At 38.4% G+C, this 19,521-nt stretch overlaps 1 long non-coding RNA gene across 1 annotated transcript in view; it reads left to right on the top strand.

Moving 5' to 3' along the window:
- The window catches only part of LOC117284457, a 37,029-nt gene extending 27,421 nt beyond the window's left edge, over positions 1-9,608 (top strand). Inside the window, exons 2-3 of the long non-coding RNA XR_004515553.1 lie at positions 8,818-8,988; positions 9,552-9,608. This is a non-coding gene — a long non-coding RNA (uncharacterized LOC117284457). The remainder of the gene's footprint in view (positions 1-8,817; positions 8,989-9,551) is intronic.
- Positions 9,609-19,521: the final 9,913 nt, after the last annotated feature.

The following is a 19,521-nucleotide window of genomic DNA, read 5'->3' as shown; positions in this document are numbered from 1 at the left end:
ATCACTATGCTTTTTTTACTCTACTCATGTAAAATATCATAACCATGGTTCCAAAGAAAGTTAGTGATACCAGCAGCGAAGATAAGAGGAAACCTGTGAGAACCACAATAGGATTAAAGAGAGAAATCATTGCAAAAGATGATGATAGTAATATCTTCCTCAGCGGGGCAGGGGTGAAGAGATGAAGGGACAGGGGAGGAAGAGGAGGGAAAGAGGATGGAAAAGGCATTAAGTTGTGTTATGTATATGTACCAGATACACACAAGGAATATAAATATATACAGAAAAAGAAAAAGGAGTGGGATCAAGAGATATGTGGATCAGGGAGAGAGGAAAGGAATAGGCGAGGAAAAAAAAAAAGGAATGAAGATGTGTTATGTACATGTACCAATTTCCTCTAAGGAATCTAGATATTATATAACACAAGCATGTACTAATAAAAAATGAAAAAAAAATTGAATATAGTTAACATTTTAGCAATATTAAGTCTTGTGGCTCATGAATTTATTTCTGTACATATACTTAGGGATCCCTTAATTTTTCATCAATGTGTTACAGTTTTCAGTGGACAAACATAGTACATATTTTGCTAAATTTATTGTAATATTTCATAAGTTCTGATTTGATGTAAAACGATACTGTTTTTTATTTCAGTTGCTGAGTTTTAGTGCCATTAGATGTAAACACAACTAATTCGGTACATTGTATCCTGTAATACTGCTGAACTGTCTTATTTATAGTAGACTACTTAGATTTTTTTCATAAATAAACATGAATGAAGAGACAATTTTATTTTTTCAATCTATCTGCATTGATTTATTTGTTTATTTATTGCCCCTTTGCACTAGCTAGGACATCTTTTAGGAGAAAATCAAATAGTCTTTAGTCTTTTACCATTACATTAGCTGTCGTTAAAAAAATATGTATTACTTTCCAATTTGAGGAAGTTCCTACGTCACTTCCTATCCCACTTTTCTGAGAAATTTTGATCATGCATAGATGTTGAGTTCTTGTTAAATATTTCATCTGTATATATTGAGATTTCTATTTCTTTTTCTCTCTCCATCAGTTTAAATAATGAATTGTGTTGAGTTTTGAGTGTTGATCCAATCTTGCAACTTGTGGCAAAGCCTAAAACATTATTTCCTCTATATATAGTTGCTCTGCCAAAATTTTATTAAGAATTTTGTGTCTATCATCATGATCTCTGTAGTTTTGTTTTTAAAAATATTTTGTAGCCTGATTTAGGAATTATTAGTATAATGTTAGCCTAATAAATAGAACTGAGAAGTGTTTCCTGTGGTATTATATTCTGGAAGAGGTTTTGTGAGGTTGGTAGTATTTCTTTCTTAAATATTTAATAGAATTTACCAATGAAGTTTCTGATAGTTTCCCATTATAAAGTTTTTTCTTTATTGTAAATTAAAATTTTAATAGATGTAGGTTTTCAAGTTATCTACTTTTTTCTCAAGAAACCCCTGATAATTTGTGATATTCAAGGAATGTATTAACTATTTTAATAAATGTTTTATGTGAAGTTTATCATGATACCTCTTATTATGCTTTTAATCTTTGTCAGGACTAAAGTGATTTTCCCCCTCTGCTGGAAATCTCTCTCTCTCTTCCTCTCCCTATCCCTCTTGCTCTCCCTCTGTTTGTTTGGCATATCCAGAAACCTATGAATTTTATTGAACACTGAAAAGAACTATTTCTGGTTTGATGTTTTTCACTATTCTATTTAATTTATTTAGACATTTTTATTATTACTTCCTGCCACTCACTGTAAATGTACCTCTCTTTTATTGCTTTTCTTAAAGAAGAAAGTTTGTTTCTGTTTTGAGTTTTGAAAAGGTTTCTGTTTTGAATTTTGGTCTTACTCCTTCTGAGACCCTAGTGCTGCTAAAACTTTTCTCTTTAAATTTCCACTTGCTTTCCAAGTCTGAACTCCATCTCTGGCACCTTTTGCTAATGAGGATGTTGTTTTCCTCCCTGCAATTTGTCAGCTATAGCTATGAAGGTTGGGCAGGCCTGCGTTGGATTGCCACACACTCAAAATTCTCAACCTTTTCAGTTTGGTTTTTTAAGAATTAATGTTTTAGCCTGATTTAAATTTTATCCAGCAGGTTATTTCTATCTGTGAGGTTTCCTATAGTCATTTCACTCTTCTAGTATTACTGACAATTGATCCTAATCTTTTATAAAAATTTTGATAATAAATTATAAACATGATATCATTTCGAATCTAAGTATTTCTTATGAATCTGCGAAAATAAGAAACTGTCTTAAAGTATCTATGGCGTTTTCACACTTAAAAAATTAAAAACAAATTTTTATCTTCTGACACTTGGTTAACTTTAAATTTCCTTGACTGTCTCCAAAGTATATTTTACACTGAGTCAGAATTCAAGCTCTATCGTCTTTGGATAGTATATCTTTTAAGTCTCTTTAACTTTGTGATTGTTTCCTGCCTATTTCTTCTCCTCTTCCTCTTCCTTCTCTTCCTTTTTCTTCCCCCTCCACTCCTCCTTTTTCTCCTTCTCTTACTGACATTTACTTACTGAAATAAGAAGGGTAGTTTTTCTGTGGAGGATCCCATATTTGAGATATATGTGGTATTAACTTGCTCTTATACTTCTTGCATTTCCTATCAATTTGAAGGGAGAAACTACCTTTTGATCAGAAACAACTTTATCATTCTTAGCAAGAATCTATCCAAGGTGCTGTACATACTTTGCAATTCATTCTATTGTGCCAGGACTGCCAGGTCCCCTCCTAAAGGAATGTGGCTGGGCCCCTCCCAAAGAAATTTGGTGGTGGGGTCTTCTTAGCACAAAGGAGTACAACATGGCATAATTAGTTCCTACTACACATGTGTGAAGCTAGCATGGCTTTGTAACACAGATTGTACCCAATCAAGCTGTAGTCAGTGTTACCAATAAGGGAGACAAGACACATGAATTGTATAAAAGATGCAACTCTGCCTTGCTGGAGGCTCATCCTTTGGATGTGAATCTCCTGAGTCAGTGTCAGCGCGAGTAAATGCTACTTCCTGAAAAGAGCCTGTGTCCCTATGTGAGAGTCCTGCTACACCAGCAGGATACACATATTGTCTGGTTCTATTAGCCTTATTTTAGGAGGTGTCCACTCTCTTTCCCTCCAAATTCCTTTCTTTCGCTCTTTCTTTCTTTTCTTTTTTGTATTTTGAAATGTTTTGCTATGTAGTGCAGTTTGCTTTAAACTCAATATGTAGCCCAGGCTGCCTTGAACTTGAACTTGGGTCCTGGGAGTACAGATGTATTCCACCATGCCTGGCTCCCGGTTCTTTGTTTAGGTGATTACTTGAGCGGCCAATTTGGGATGACCCTAGACCATTGTTTTCATGTTAGAATCCCCTAGGTCTCTTAATTCATGCCATGGTGAAAATTGAGAACTGATCCTCAATTTTTTTTCACTCTCAGTGAATCCACAAGATTAAAATAAATAAAATCATCTTCAGTCAGTCATCTAAGGAATGTATTAAGGCCCTGCCAAGTGTTCTTAGTTTGCTATATCTATCTTTTGTGTAGCTATGCTTTCTAATCCTTTTATAAAAAAGTAGTCATTATTATGCTGATTAACCATTCATTTGTTTCATTTGATTAATACAAACAGCAACAGTGAAAAATTCAAGAATTATAAATATTCATTAGAACCCGAGTTTCTGATACTGATTTTGCTGACCTACTATACATTATATGTTGGCTCCTTGATTCACAGAAAATGTCTCTTGTTTTATTATGCAGCTCAAATCAGTTGCTATATATTAGATTATATCAGCTTGATTAAATTGGCTTTTATATATCTTAACTAGCACTCATTTCCATGGGCAAAATAAAGATCTTTGAATTATCTTCTTATTTGATTAGGGCATGTTGTATTTTTTAAGCCTCTTTCTTTCTCTTTTGTAAACCAGGATTGAGTCACCTTGATTAGCAGTGGTAGGCCCTACAGCCAAATTTTCAATCAAGCCAATAGCTCTACCTTGTGAAGTCTGAGGAGACTTTCCTTTACCATTCACGATGGCAGGAGGAAGCAGAGTGATTACTATTGTACAGTAATTTAATACTGTTTCATTAAACACGGCCTTTCATCTTGGTAAGGTTCTTGGATTCATGAGGATGTACATTTTCTGTGAAATACTATTCCATTTACATAGACTAATTCACAATCTATAGTCATATTATAAAAACATAAAGATATAAAGATGAACTAGAGTTTGAGTAGAGAATAAAAGTATAAGATTCAACTCACATCCTCTATAAATTATGATAGTACTATTTTAGTAGTAGATACACTTTCTTTTTCTTACCTGAGTTACTCTTGTTTTATACATCAGATTTCTGACATGTTAGAACAGAGAAAAGTAATTAAAACTTGGTTAATGTTCCCAAATAGAATTTAAGTCAAACAGATACATTTTATTGCATAAAGATATGCTTATTTTAAAGTATGTGTTCTTCAGACATTATTTGGTGCTTAAAATTACAGTTTATCTTTTTTTTTTCAGTAAGTTCCCTGAAGCAATAGCATTTTGGGCACATTAGAGAATGTATACAGGAGGAAATGTTTTTATGTAATACATTCTGTGTAATACTGTTATAGAAACATAAACTTTTAACACCAATTATCATTCTTTTCAAAAGGAGAACAAAAAAATTGTTACAAACAAAAAGATTTTCTTCTAAAACCAGATAAATAGATATTTATTTCATCCTTCCTACCCAAGGAGTCTTTTATTTCTTCAGGTCACAAAATTTAGATTATTTTATGTTTTCTATATTTCCCCACATATTTTTGTGTGTATATTTCCGTATGCCTGTAATAAATTTGCTCCATGGCATTTACTGTGCAAAAAAAGCCACATCCATTTATTTTTTCTGATTTCCAAATAATATTTGGTTCAGACCTCAGAAGCATATTCTCCCCAACCTCTGAGATTCCTGTGTCTCTATAGCTGTACCTCAGTTTATATATGGAGTCTCAACTTAACAGTTTCCTTAGTCACAGGTATCTTTAAGGTATGGGAATGGCTCCATGACTGTGGGCAGTTCCACCCAATTTGATTACCAGATGGGTGTTTAAGCATTTTTCTTTTTTCCTCCCTAGGAGTCATTAGTGACGGTTGAGAAGGGTGTCAGGAAACTTAATTTTTTTGTTGGTTCAAGAGTTGTTCTCTTCCAAAGCTCACATTGCTACCATATGTACTGTGCTTTTGCAAAAATTGAAGAATGAGAAGGTTAGGAAAGTTTTTATTGGAAATAAGAAGATGAAAAATAGCTCAGATTACCAGGAGGTGTCCCTAGTGTGTTGCCACATGGCCCCTCTATCTAGAGTTACTTATAGGTAAGCAGGACTCAGGAACTGCTTAATCATTTAGTGATCAGATATCATGGATAGCTCAGTAAAGTCAAAAAAGTGACTGATTTGAACCCAGGCTCTCTAACGCAGTTCTTTCATAGTAAACTGGGATCTCAGAAAGAAACTGATTATTTTCCATTATAATTTGCTCAGAACTCAGGAATTTATTAAGTGGTGGCTTCACTTCTCTTTATGAGGGAGTGGGCTGCAATCCATGTTACTTGAGGAAGTTCATTGCATTTTTAGTTATTTTCTGTATTATGTTTTTTTCTGAGATCCTCCAGTGGACCTTTACATTTCACATCAGTTATGGTGGATTCTTTTCATAGGCACTGTGAAATGTCTAAGATATGTTCATCAAAGCAGAAGGGAACACTTCTGCTTCCTTCGAGGTTGGACGATGTTTTGAAATATACTACTATTGTACTTGAGTGATGCTAATAAGATCTTTTGGATTTTTTAAGAAATTTCAATTCTTCATGCTGGTTCAGCATGTGTGTGTGTGCTGCCACTATACTGTTGGCAGACCACTGAACACACTTAAGTGGACAGACGTGAGGTCCAGTACCTTCTTCATTCAGCAACCTGTTCTGACTATTCTCCAGGGATGTGAAATAGTCATGATTGTTTTCTAAACACCGTTTTGTTCCAACTCCCAAAGCTCTAATACATGTTGATAATTTTATATTCAAAAAGATTTTTAGAAATTTGCAGGGAGAGTCCTATTATACAATATATTTTTTTCTCCAAACATTTATTTTTTAAAATATCAAAGCAAAACTGATTTGATGTTTATTCATTGGAGTTGCCTTGGAATTCATTCTATGTCATTTGGGGTCCACTTCTTCCTAGTCCCTCAGGATAATACAAGATCCACAAGACTTGCTTATTCTAGAGCAAGTGTTCTCAGTCTTGACATTTTTGACATTTTAGACCTGCCTGAGGGTTCTTTTTTTACAAGAGGTTATTGTGTGCTTGGTAGGGTGTTTAGCAGAAAGCTCAGCCTCTGCCCATGAGATGCCAGAAACATTTAGTGGTGGGAAAAACAGAACATTTCTCCCTGACTTGGGGAAACAAAAATGTTAACCAGCCATTGGCAAATATCTCATTGGAAGGTAGTTGCCCCTACCTGGTTGAGAAATACTGATCTGGAACAATTGGGGAAAAGAAACTCTAGTTTCAGCTCGAACTTTCATGGCTTCTACTTTTATTTGACCCTGGCAATGTCTGCTTGTCATTGTCTGCAGGCTTTAGTCTTCCTCCTCCTCATCGTGGAGTCATGCAGATCAGTGCCAAGGCTCCCAGAGTGGAGAACTCACTGCCCAATCTCTGCACACAATGGTTCTCTTTAGGGATTTTTTTAAGTTTTGGAAGTGCTATGTAGACAGGGCAGAGTCCTTCCTTGGAGATCTCATCCCCATTGTGTAGAGACCTAGCTCTTTCTAAGGTGAGATCTTTCTGTTTTCATTTCTACACCTCTCCTCGCTTTAAGAAATCTTGTGCAATGCTGTTAAGAAATAAATTTTGAGAACAACTCATAATTACCTTGGAAAAGATGAACTGTACACCTAGGATCCCCCCCAGCAATACCCAATATAGAAAAACTGTTATCTGTATACCCTCTTTGTCTTGCTGGCTTATTTACTTACTTACTTACTTTCTTTTTGTTGTTGTTGTTTTTGAGACAGGGTCTCACTATGTAGTTGAGACTGACGTGGGACTCACTATGTAGCCCAGGCTGGTCTCGAACTTACAGCAATCCTCCTGCCTCAGCCTCTGGAGTGCTAGGATTACAGGCATGCACCACCATGCCCAGCTTTTACTTACTTCTGATGTCACTATTCTCTTATTCCTCTCTGGGCTTCCTGTATTCTCACTTAATTTCTTCTCAACCCATTTTCTTTATTCTCCAATTATATCTCCAAAGAGAGCAGTTGTAGTCACAAAAATTTTAACTATAAGGAATAGAAAGTATATCTACCCTATATCTCTCTTGATTAAAGAGGCATGTTGAGAGAGGTTAGAAGTTCCACTGACTTTCCCAAGAAGAAAAATGTTGCATGTGTTTGTATGGAACCTCCAACGTGTTATTATAAAGTACAAAATAATCTCTGAAGACTTGATAATGATAGTAAAATGGTTCCTTCCTTCCTTCCTTCCTTCCCCTTCCATAGTAGACAGTGCAAAATGGAACTTTAAAAGTTAGATTTTTTTTTCCTTTACAGTTAAGCACCTCCTCCAAGCTTCCCCCTGCTGGGCATATAATCCACAACCCCTCCTCTCCTCAACCCAGATGAATGAACAGAATATGCAGGTGCTGATACCAGGAGGCCAGTTTATTTTCTGTAAGAAAGAGGAAGATGAGCTGAAGATTGATGGTAATGATAAAGCCAGTATGGAGATGTGCATCATCTCTCCATGCCCCTCTTCCTTCTGTTCCTTACTATAAAAGTCCCTTATACGCTTGTACACAGTGAGATAGTGATTTCAGACAAGTGGCTTCCTCCACCTCCTTGGAGCTAGCTTTGAAATTAAACCCTTTTCCTTCTTTTCCAAAATATATGGCTTCCGATTTGGTCAGAGGCAAGCAAACAAACCTCAGAGTATGAACCTAAGTGGCAATCAACCTTCCTTCTTTTCCTTTCTCCCTCTCTCTCTCATTTTGTTTTTGATCTTCAGCTTGGAGCAAATATTGCCTGAGCCTTGAAATCAAAAGCTTTGGATTATCTCCAAGGGTGAGAGAGCAGGCTGAAGAGAGTAATGTATATAACATAGTGGAAATATTTTGCCAGGGGAGGGATAGCTACTATCATTTCTTGGAACATTAAAAAACAAAAAAACAAAAAAACAACAACAACTAATTTTTGAATCAGTGTGAAGGTTGGAGCAGGCTTGAGATTCATCCATAAATTTAGAATGGAAAAATTTCTGGCAGAGTTTCTAAGACTGGAAAATCACTAATTTTCCTCTTCCTTATCCACAAGAGGTCAGGAAACTTATTTAACCCCTGGATAAAAACATAGTGACCACACTCTCAGCCATTCCTCAAGTCTGACCATGCTCCAGGCTGTTTTTTGCACGGTGGCCAGCTTTACTCTCCCAAAGCACTCCCACAGGGCTTGTGGATGAGGCTGGAATGCCTGCCCTCTGACTCTCTCCTTCCCCCTTAACCTGATTTAAGCATGAGAGCACCCTCTGGGTTCACAGAGGGGGCTCCGTTGCTGCAAGGGTGAATATTTCAGACCCAATTTTTCAAAAAGTGTGTCCTGGTGATGAAGTTAATTTCCCATGTTGAGTAAGCCAGGCTCCAGTCCACATCTGACAGATGGTCAGCCATTTGCACTGCTCCGCAGCAGGGGATGGCTCAGAGCTCACCTTCCAAATTCTGCTCTTTGTTCAGTTTTTTTTTATCTTTCCTAGGCAGTGATCTGGAACTCCTCGCGCTGAAAGTCTAGATATTTCTACCCTACGGTGACATCGGCACTCAACTCTGTACTTCCAAATACTGTACTGAGTACTGGTTTTACCGGACTCTTGGAATTTCTCCCCACCTTGATCACTGTTACAGGAGAGACTGACTTGTGTTCCCAGGTACAGATCTTACTTGTCTAGGCTCAGGTTCACGGATGCTAAACAACTGGCATAGACGGTAACCTCATTTGCACACAAATTCAAGCCAATTGTATCCCAGATGATGTCTTGTGTAATGTTGTAAATTGACCCATGCTATATTTTGGTATGGAAATAAAACAAAGTTATTTTCAGTAAAACATTACAGATATTTTGATATCTGATGGGTTAAAGATATAAAATATAGGCAAACCACCCGGCCAGCCTTTCTCAAGGACCTAGACCTGCTATTCTATTCCCTCTGACCTGGGTGCGAGTGGGATGAATGACAGAGACATGGAGTCAATTTAACAAGTGGGCAGCCAGGGAACTTATGCCTTGAGTAGGCAGAGGAGCCCCAAGTCTTTGCCTCACGTCGCTTTTATTCACCCAGACATAAACACACACAATCAAGGTAACACAAGATTCATCTGGTTTCCAAAAGATTTGCTGGTAAACAACTTACCTTTAGCTGTTTTAACTTTTCCCTAATATGCAATATGCAGTCATCCCTGAGCGCAGCTTTTCTCCTTGTGTCCACTTAGGCCTTAATTCTCTCCTGATGCTCGACAATAAAGGATAATAGGACGAATAGCACTACATCTGTGAAATAACACTGATCCTGAGTGTTCACCCCTCTGTTTCATGGACTTGGTTAAGTTTTATTGCTTTTTTTTCCTTCATAGATAAACATCTATTCTAAATTTTGACTTTGATATTATGTATGTGTTTTACATTCCCTGTATTCTTTACATTTTAACTTTATAGTTCTATAGATTGAGACGTCAGAGGCCTGGATTGAACTGTAGGGATCTTATTTACTAGCTGTGTTGACTGTAGAAGTTATTTAATTTCTTCACATATATTCTACTTTTTAAAAAAAGCCATAAAATGCTAATAAGTGTTCAAATTCTTGTGGCTTAAAGAATAACTCATTTGATATAGGCAAAATATATATATTTTAGATCTTAGAATGGCACCTGGGGGTAGGAAACTCCATATTAAATTTTGCAACATATTATTAACATAAGCAAGTAATTTTGCATGTTTTTAACCTTCATAGAAATGATGCCATACTGTGTATATGTATATATATCTGCATATATACATATATGTGTATATATATATTCTTTTGAAGCTTTCTTTATTTGCTTAATATTATGTTTGAGACATTCACATAACTACATATAGCTATCTTTTATTGGTCTTTCATTATACATTTTACTCCAATTTATTTAGCCATTTCTCTCATTGAAGGACATTTGTGCCATTCTCAACTGTTTTGCAATAACAATTCTGCTATAAATCCATTTTATGTGTCTCCTTATGCTGAGAAGAAAGATTTTTTTTCTTGCTTGTTAAATAACGAATAGATCTTTTCATAGTCCAACCTCCACAGCCCCATCTTTTCCATGAATCATGCTGATCTCACTATACAGGGGAGAAGTTTAAGCTTGTTGATTAGTGATAACCAAGACTCTTGGTTTAAGTGGCCCATTTTTAATAAAATTTTTAACTCGGGGTAGATGCTAAGTTTTCATATTTAACATCCTTCCCATATCCCTTGATAAGGTGGTATCTGTGGCATACTGATCTTGTGCCAGTAGTGGGAGTCCAGGGGGGCCAGAACTTCCTGCTCTCTCATGGGACCTTGCTGCCTGAGCCTCTCTCTGGGCTGGCACTCGCTACTATATATCATGATTTTCATTGTTTTTACTGGTTATGAAGTTGTCATATATTGAAGCTGTTTTATTCCAATCTCAGATCTCTGCTGTTCCCTTGGCACTTTCAATAACTCTGCAGTCATCATGCCACAAATTAAGATTTGTTAGGTTTTATAGGAAGTGGATATACCATGCAGGAGGCAAGAGTGCTGTTCCAGGTGGCAGAGGCATCACACTAACTACTGCTCCTGTGCCATACTGGCTGTGCAGCATCTGGGACCACCCCATCCACAAGTTAGATGTGGGAAGAGTGCTGTGACCCCACCTGATATCCTTTGGATTTTTCTAAGAAACTTCTATTATGCCTTTCTTGAGCATTCTCTCCTAATATGGGTTTCGCATATTTGGTTTCTCAGTTTTACCTGTTCTGCTATATGGGACTTCTTTGTGAGCAAGAAAGGCCATAACTGCTTCCCCTTTTCCTGTCTGGAAGGACTTCCCCTATGGTCTGTTTTCTCTCAACCCTGGTGGGCACTTGTCTTGCCCTCTTCTTTTCAGATAAGCTAACAGGCAGAAGGTAGAAGGAGAGAAAGCACTTTAAGACTAAGCACAGACACAAGTTAGTCAGAACATGGAACCTGCCATGTCACACCTTTTTAAAAGGGCCAGGTGTGGTGGTACACGTCTGTAATCCTAGTGCTTGGGAGGCTGAGGTGGGAAGATCACTGTGAATTCGAAGCCAGCTTGGGCTACGTAGTGAGTCCAAGACCAACCTGCACTACACATCAAGACCCTGTCTTAAAGAATTTTTAAAAAAGTGTGAAGGTATTCTTCACTGTAGTACAACAGAACATACACCTAGATGGTGATAGGAAATGGGAATATGTGGTCACTCTTGTTCCTATTCATTGCAGGACAGCCGGAAACTGACTTTGCAAGAGAATTGCTGGCGTCAGAAATCTGGTCTTTGTGTTGTGAGGCACAGCCTCATAGATGGAAGAGTGGGCATCAGCAGCCTAAGGGTGGCAGGTATAGGAAGTCAAATACTTGGCAGAGCATTGCTTCCTTGCTTCCTGTGGCCAGCAGAGCGGGGACATGATGTACCCATGGGGCCCATCTACATTTTGTGCGGCAGGTGCTGCTTTAGCCAGAACTCTGTTCTCATCTCTGTGGCAAAGATTTATGTGCCTTTCAGAATAAGATATCTCATGTCTTTTGCCTCATAATCATAGGTTAAAAGAATTAAAGGACAAGGAGATGTCAAGGTGACCATTTCAGGCAGTCATTACCTTGCTCATAAAAATGCCCTATAAACTTGCCAATATTATTAAAGTTCAGTTAGTTTAAGCATTTCACGGGGGCATGGGGCAAAGGGCTGTGTTTTGTCACTCTTATCTATATATGGCTGCTCTCACAGAGCAGCAATAAATTAATTTAGGTAAGGAAAGTGAAAAGGACAATGAAAGTATTGTATTGCAGAAGCACTTTCATAAGAAGAGACCAGGAAGCTTATTTAGGAAGCTTTGTTTTTTGTGAAAATCCCCTCTTAAGATATTAGTTGTGGGAAAAGGAGTTAGGACCCAGCATTCAGGAATGAAAGCTTCTAGCTCTGTGCAGGAAAGGTGCAGGTTGATTAAAGATTCAGCTTTGTCACTCCGGAGTGTAGGGAAATGTCACCTAAGTGTCAAGCTCATAGACTCAGTTTAATGACTTGATGATGAGTCATCCGGAGGTTTTTTATCAGTTATGAGATAACAGAAGGTGGAAATAAAGGTAGGCAGAAAGGAAGAAAACAAAGACCGACCATCTCTAGAAAACATTTTAATTTATTGTCACTAATAATATTATATGAATTTTCTTAAATAGATGATAGTCAATGATCTTATCAAAAGGTTGTGTGTGTAAATCTGTATAATATAAATGAATAAAGCAAATCATACAGTGTAGAAATTAAAATAGATTACTAAAACAGGTTCACAGAATTTTAAAAGCACAGGAAAGAAAGAAAAAGCAAAATTTTTTGAGAAAAAAAGAAAAATACTGTAGTAGATAGATGGATCTAAATTCAAACATCACACAAACACACACACAAGCACCCCCAGTGTTACTTCCTGCTTTAATTTGAGAAGTAGTTTTGGCTGTGTTTCTTAACCTGTTAGTGTTCCATTTTCATTTCCATATTTATAAAGCAAAGTTCATATTCCTGGCTCTTTATCTCACTGCAAGGGTTAGGAGGGTTAATGGACTCTTGTGTTGGTTCTGAATATCAACCTTCCAAAATGCAGACTCAAACTCTATTTTCCACACTAGAGCATAAAATCTACTAAATGAAAATGAGTGGATAAGGGACATTGCATTTTCTTCCTCTAACATTTGCACACTTCACCCGTGACACTCAGCTCTGATACTGCAGATCCTATCCTATACCTTAAATCTCTAATTTCTGAGAATTGAATTTTGGAATTGGGAACTGAGATATATTTTAGTAGTTAATATTGACAGATTTTTATATATGAAGATCAAGAATTTTTCAGCAGCAGGCATGTGAGAGTTCAGACAAGGTAGAGAAAGAAGAATGCGCTGGAGTGTGGGACAGCAAGGCGTACCCTGGAACTCACAAAGGACAGAAGCAGGTTTGGATCCACACATACCATTGTACAGAAGAATACAACCCCAGTGAGAAATACAATCCTTGTGATCAGCGTCAGTAGCAGTAAGACAAATGACCTTTAAAAATAGGAGAGGTAACTTGAAATTTTCCATTGTTTTGCTATGCATTCCATGCAGATTTTTTAAAATCAGATTTCTTTCTTTTCTTTTCCAATCAGGTTCTAGCCTGACTGTTGTCAGTGAACAGCTCTCCTCTCCAGCTCTGCTCTCTACAATGCTACTAAAAGGCTGTAGCAGCAGACCTTTTCTGGGGAAGAGCTACATCATTTTCAAGGAGAGCTAAAATAATTTAGTCCAGCAAAATACCATTATGATTGGCCAGCTCAAAAGTGTTGCTGAGCTGGTTATAATTCATCTGCTTTCTTTAACAGCTCTACCACCCAAACTGCATTTGAACACTGAAAACAAATAAGCTTTCATTGTACATCTGCAATCTGTAACACAGCTTCAAAGTTCCAGAGGAAAATACTGCATTGCAGCTCTCCTGTGTGTGCTGCTAATCTCCATTGGCAAGTGGCTGCAAGCGGTTGGGGGAGAGCACAACTGCAGCCTGTTTTCAGCTCAACTCAGCAGATCCCTCAGCTACAGAATATAATGAGAAAAACATCCTCAGCTTGCTTAGGGGCATAGGAGATGGGAGAGAAGACTAGGTACACTGCACTAATTAAACAGTTCAGCTTAACTTCATTACTCATTTTAAAATGATCCGAAAATAAATGTGTGATTTGTTTAATCAGATCCTAGATTTTCTTAAAAAAGGCAGCTTTTAGAATCCTGGAGAATTTATGAAATAGATTTGAGATGTCAGATATATTTTGGACATTTCCAGAAGACTTACTTAATTTTAACCATAGCAGATGGATCTTCCATGTCTTGCCCATCCCAGATGAGCCAAAGAAAGGGTGAGCAAGCTGAGCTAAATTTGGTGAAAGATTTATAAGATGGTGGTGTTCAGTGCACTATTCCCTCATCATTCTCCATGCATTTCTTGCATATTTCCACCATATTCTAGGCACTGGAAACATAGAACGAAAGAAAAAAAAAAGACTCAGATTATCAACATCAAATAGCAGTTCTCAAGGATGTAGAGAGACTTTCAGTTAGTCTTTGCTTCCCAAGGCCTTGGACTTGCCCCATTGCAGTATTTGTGTTTTAGAACAGGCAAAATTATTTTATGCTTGTTTTCTTTAACTCTGTGCCACAGTTCCATTTGTTAAGGAGTGGAGACAGACAAACATCTCATTTGCCAAAGTGACTTGTGATCTAAGTACTATTATCCCCCTTTACAGATGTGGACTGTGAAGTAAAGTAACTTGTCAAAGGCCATTCAGCTAGAAGGGAGTAGAGCTGATTCCATCCCCTTATGACTCACCTCCTGTTCCCAGTGTGGTCTGGTAAGGGCTCTTTGGCCTGAGGAGAGCCGAACCAGGCCAATGACTCCTGGGACTCCTAAAAACAATTCAGAGGTCTGCTAGAGATGTTGGTTTACACTTTGACCTCACTTATGAAAGCCCTTTTAGTCTTTCCATAGATAGGTTGAGTATCTTTTTTTAAAAATGCCTGTGAAAGGAATATTATGAGAAAAGGAAAACACGGAAACAAAGTCTTTTTAAATAGGGAAGGATGAAGGGGTTGAAGGGAGGGCGGGGGAATGGGGAAAAAATAAGAACCAAGATAGATCATGTAAATGTACAAATTCCCAGTGATAAATGTCGTCATACTGTATACCTGAAATGTACCAATAAACAACAAATTAAAAAAAATGCTTATGACCAGAAGTGTTTTGGGTTTTTCAGATTTTGGAGTATTTGTATACACATAATGAACAATCTTAGGAGCAGGACTGAAATCTAAACACAAGTCATTTGTATTTTATTATACCTTACGCACGTGGCCTAAAATTTTAGAAAATAGTTTTCATGCACTTCTGTTTTGGCTGAAACTTATCACATGTGTTCCGGTATAGAATTTTCCAGTTGTGACATCACATTGCCTCAAAAAGTATCTGATGTTAGATTTCAGGTTTATGGACTAGGAATGGTCAATGTGTAGTAATTTTAACTCCAGGGATGTTTAACTGCACTAAAGATCTAGTTTGCCTTTTCTTATTGTTTTCTCTCTGTAGTTTATAATAGTGTCAGCTGCCCTTATTACTATTGTGTTGTCTACTTAAAATAGTTAATCAGATGGTTTTCTTCTGAAAAGCAGCCACCTAGAATTTTACTTTAGCAACCCAGAACACTTCCTCTTAATGGTGTTAAGAGAATCACAAAAAATTATTTTATGGGACTTGTGCTTTTTCACAACATGTGTCTTCTAAAAATCCTGTCTCAAGTTTAAACAGAGAAGCCCTGCCTATTACTCCAAAAGCAGGTTTGTCTGGGGAAAAATGTTTTTTTTTTAAGCTGAGAACAGTTTGAAAGAGGCTCTCCGCGAGCTTTTGTTCTTGCCTGTTTAACAGCTGAAGGTTTAGAGAAGCCTACGTGAGTTCACCTTATGCATTTGAATCCAAAACCTGAATCCATTAAAGGGCCCTCTTGAGCCTGCAGTGAATTTCAGTGCTCCTAGGAGGATGCTCCAGGCTCAAGTAACTGGTTTGAAATTGCAGGGCCTCAGGCTTCACGGTCTTTATTTGGAGGAGGATGGGAATCTGGGAATTTGTTCAAAAGCTCCAACTACTTTTTCCCTTTTGTCTCTACTGTCTGTTGTTCAGCGTTAGTTCCACACCACTGCAATGTTTTAAGTACCATTCCGTAGGACCTAGGTCACCGTAGTTAGAATTCATATCATTCTGGCACTTTTCACTTTTTGTATTACTTCTCATCTTCGTAACTACCTAACCCACATGTATGTTGCTTGGAAATTTAAAGAATAAAAAATACTGCAAGCATTTTCTCTAGTTTTCATTTGTGGTTTTTGGAAAGAAGGGGGTTGGGGAGAGGAAGGAAGTGGGGGTAGAGAAGAGAGAGAGAGAGAGAGAGAGAGAGATTGAGAATGAATATAGAGAATGTTATGTGTGTGTGGGCTCTGATCTCTGACAGCCAGATTATGCAGACAACACTAGTATGCTCTACAGAAGAATAGGGAATAGGGATGCTGGAGATGGGAAACATCCATGGCTGCCTAACTGCCCAGAAGCTATTTTTCCCCAAATTAATTCATAAGCTGTGCATATATTATGTCTCCCTGCATTAGGCAGAGCAGGACCACCTGAGCAGATTTCAAGAGAGGCTGCTTACACTAAAAACCTGCCATTGTGTTTTGATGCAAATCAATGACTAGTCTGTTCGGCTACATTGGCAAGACCAAATAGGAAGGTTTGGCCTCTGAACCAGTGGCATCAGAGTGATGTGGCTGAGCTTGAAACTCCACAGTGGAGTTGCAGAGGGCAGCTTGCTGAAGACACCGGCGGTTGCGGCAATGCTACAGAGCACTTCTCCAGAAACATTATCCTGGCTCCAATCCCAGTTGTGTGCGGCAAACAAGTGTCATTTGGTTATGCGACTCCTCAGCCTCAGAATCCTCACTTAGTAATAAGGAGACCCAGCTCTTAGGTTTTTTTAGATTAGTGGCCTAGTAAGTTTAAAGTTTTGGGATAGTGATTGCTACAGATAATACATTCAATAAATGTTAGAATTATTAGTACACTTCATTGAGAAAATATGACAGAAAATGACTAGTTTTTCTCCAATTCCATTTTCCTTTCCTGCTGTGCACACTGCTCCTTGAGGTCCAGCCTTCACTGGCATGGGAGAGACCATCAAAGTAGGCCATGGGAAATGGGTTTGTGGGCAGAAGCGAGCACATGACTTCGGGGACTGGTCTGTGCAAACCTCGTGTGCCGTCTTCCAGCTTTTTCTCCTCCATCTTTTGCACCATCTCCTAGTGGCCATGGTTTCCCTGGGGAATTTAAAATACAAAGGGTAGTGAAGGACTGATGTGGAGGGAACCAGGGCCCTCGGATGGCAGTATGGATACAAGCACCCCTTAATTTCTACCTCTGCTAAAGGTGGCTTGAGTTAGAAGCAGTGTGACTGTGGAAGCCACTGCGATTTCCTTTCCCTTCCCTCCCCCTCCCCCCTCCCTCTCTCCCTCTTCCTTTCCCTCTCCCTTCTCTTCCCTTCCTTTCCCCTCTTTCTCCCACCCCTCTCTTCTTTCTTTACAGGATATTTCTGTGTAGTCCAACCTAACCTCAGATTTGCAACCCTTCTGCCTCAGCCTCTCAAAGGCTCAGGATTACAGCTGTTTGTCACTTACTTGGGGAAGCCACCAAGATTTGAGTTAAGGTGTTTAGCAGCTAGGTACTTTCATCTTATGACACAGTATATAGAAATCTCTGAAAATCTATGCACCAATCAAAATATTCCTACATTAGTTTTGAAGTAGGTGTTGATTTTGAATTAATAAATGAGCACCTCGCAAATCAAATGGAAGAAAAGATGATGTAGAATCCACTGTAAATAATCAGAATCAGGACTAACCTGGACTGAGGTAGAAAGCCACATAAGGAGCTTTTGAAGAAGTCTTTGGGTGAACTGAGCTAGTCATGATACAAACCTGTTTTCAGTCAACTCTAACAGCCCTTTTGCCTCTGGATGTGTGTGTCCCTCTTTTTGTGGCACCAAGAGCAAAAGTGAAAGAAATTGGCCTCCTTCTAAATGATGTCTGTACACAACTGTTGTAAACTGGATCCAACAAACAAAACACTTCCCAGTTGCCACCCATGAATGCTGGAGCTAATACTTTGCCTTTCTTGCCTGAGATTAAGCACAGTATTTTAGAGTCACAGGGATAGATTACCAGAAGAAAAAAAAATCAGGAGGGAAATAGGTAGGAACCTAAATCAACCTCTGGAAGATTTGGCCACTCAAGGTGTTGCTTAGCATGTTGCTGTCCACAATTAGAGGGGTTATTTGGCCCTATTCTCTTTGGCTTTCAGTGCTCAATATATGAGGTTACATGGAATTCAGAGCACCAGTACTGCCAAGCGAAGGATGGGACAAGTGAAAGACAAGGGTTTGTAAGAAGAGAGAGAGAACAAATTTAATCCCTTAAGCAGAGCTTGAACATGCGAAGAGTGAAAAGGGTTCCGGGGAAAGGAGCAGCTCATTATCCTCTAATCTTCATGGCACCTGAGGTCTGGCTAGGAATTTGAACAAGGCACTTGGAGGCTTCTCTTCCCAGCCCTCTTGGGCCTCTTATGTAACTCAAGAGTTTTCAGACTCAAAAGTGCCTGATTTCTATATTGTTGCCAGCATGACTCAACCTCTTCACTGACTTTAATGGGCATTTTAAGCACCTTAATTTATTTCCAGCCATCAAAATTGTTTTCAAACCTCTTGTTTAGTTCAGACATTACTCTCTCACTTAAAATTTGCTTCAGAGTGAAGGACAGAGAATAACATTGGTTAGCTCAAGTACAATGCTCCGGGGGAGTGGGGCTGAGCTCTGGTGATGAAGGATCTGCATTTGTGGTTGTGATGGGGATATGGTAGTTTATGTATCTGATGTCTGAAAAGCAGCAATAGCTCTGTTTGTGCTCAGACTTTACAATTGCTTCCAAAACCAAGTGAATGGAGCCTGGAAATTGCAAATTAAGCCCAGTGCACACAATCCAGATTTAAGGAGATGGGTTTTTCAACTGACTGTACTGAAATCTGTAAGTTAAACTCTAATTTTTGTCCTTGGGCTTTTCTTGCACTTTCTTGCCTAAATGTATTGGCAGCTTGATCTCTTCATTCATTTATGTATCCATTTATTCATCTACCCATGCATTTGTTCAGTGACTTCACTGAGCTCCTCCCACGTGTCAGGTACTATCCAAATGCTGAGAATACTCAATATACTCTCAGGGAACTGATGGATCTTCACAGCCATTTCCAGCTGGCTGTGTTTCCTTCCTGTACCAGCCCCTTTCCTCTCTAAATTCAGTACTGCCCCCAGCAAGACCTGCCTCCTAGCATCAGGTTAGCAATTCCTTTTCAGACGCCACCATCATCTTCACATTTATAGTTGCTAAATCCATTCTGCCAATAGTGACAGCGTAGAGCTCAATTACTGGGAGCGGACTCCTTGGGCAGTTGCAGATGACAGAGCATACATAGCTTCCTAAGTATCAGGGGACCTGAACATAATTTCAAGTTTCTCCTCACTAGACCTCATGGAATATCCCAGCTGGAAA

The sequence above is a fragment of the Fukomys damarensis genome, unplaced genomic scaffold, assembly GCF_012274545.1.
Source record: "Fukomys damarensis isolate Sample0158 unplaced genomic scaffold, DMR_v1.0_HiC HiC_scaffold_5, whole genome shotgun sequence".
Taxonomy (NCBI): domain Eukaryota; kingdom Metazoa; phylum Chordata; class Mammalia; order Rodentia; family Bathyergidae; genus Fukomys; species Fukomys damarensis.
Note: the sequence above shows the minus strand (reverse complement) of the source record. Positions and strands in the feature narration are given on the sequence as shown.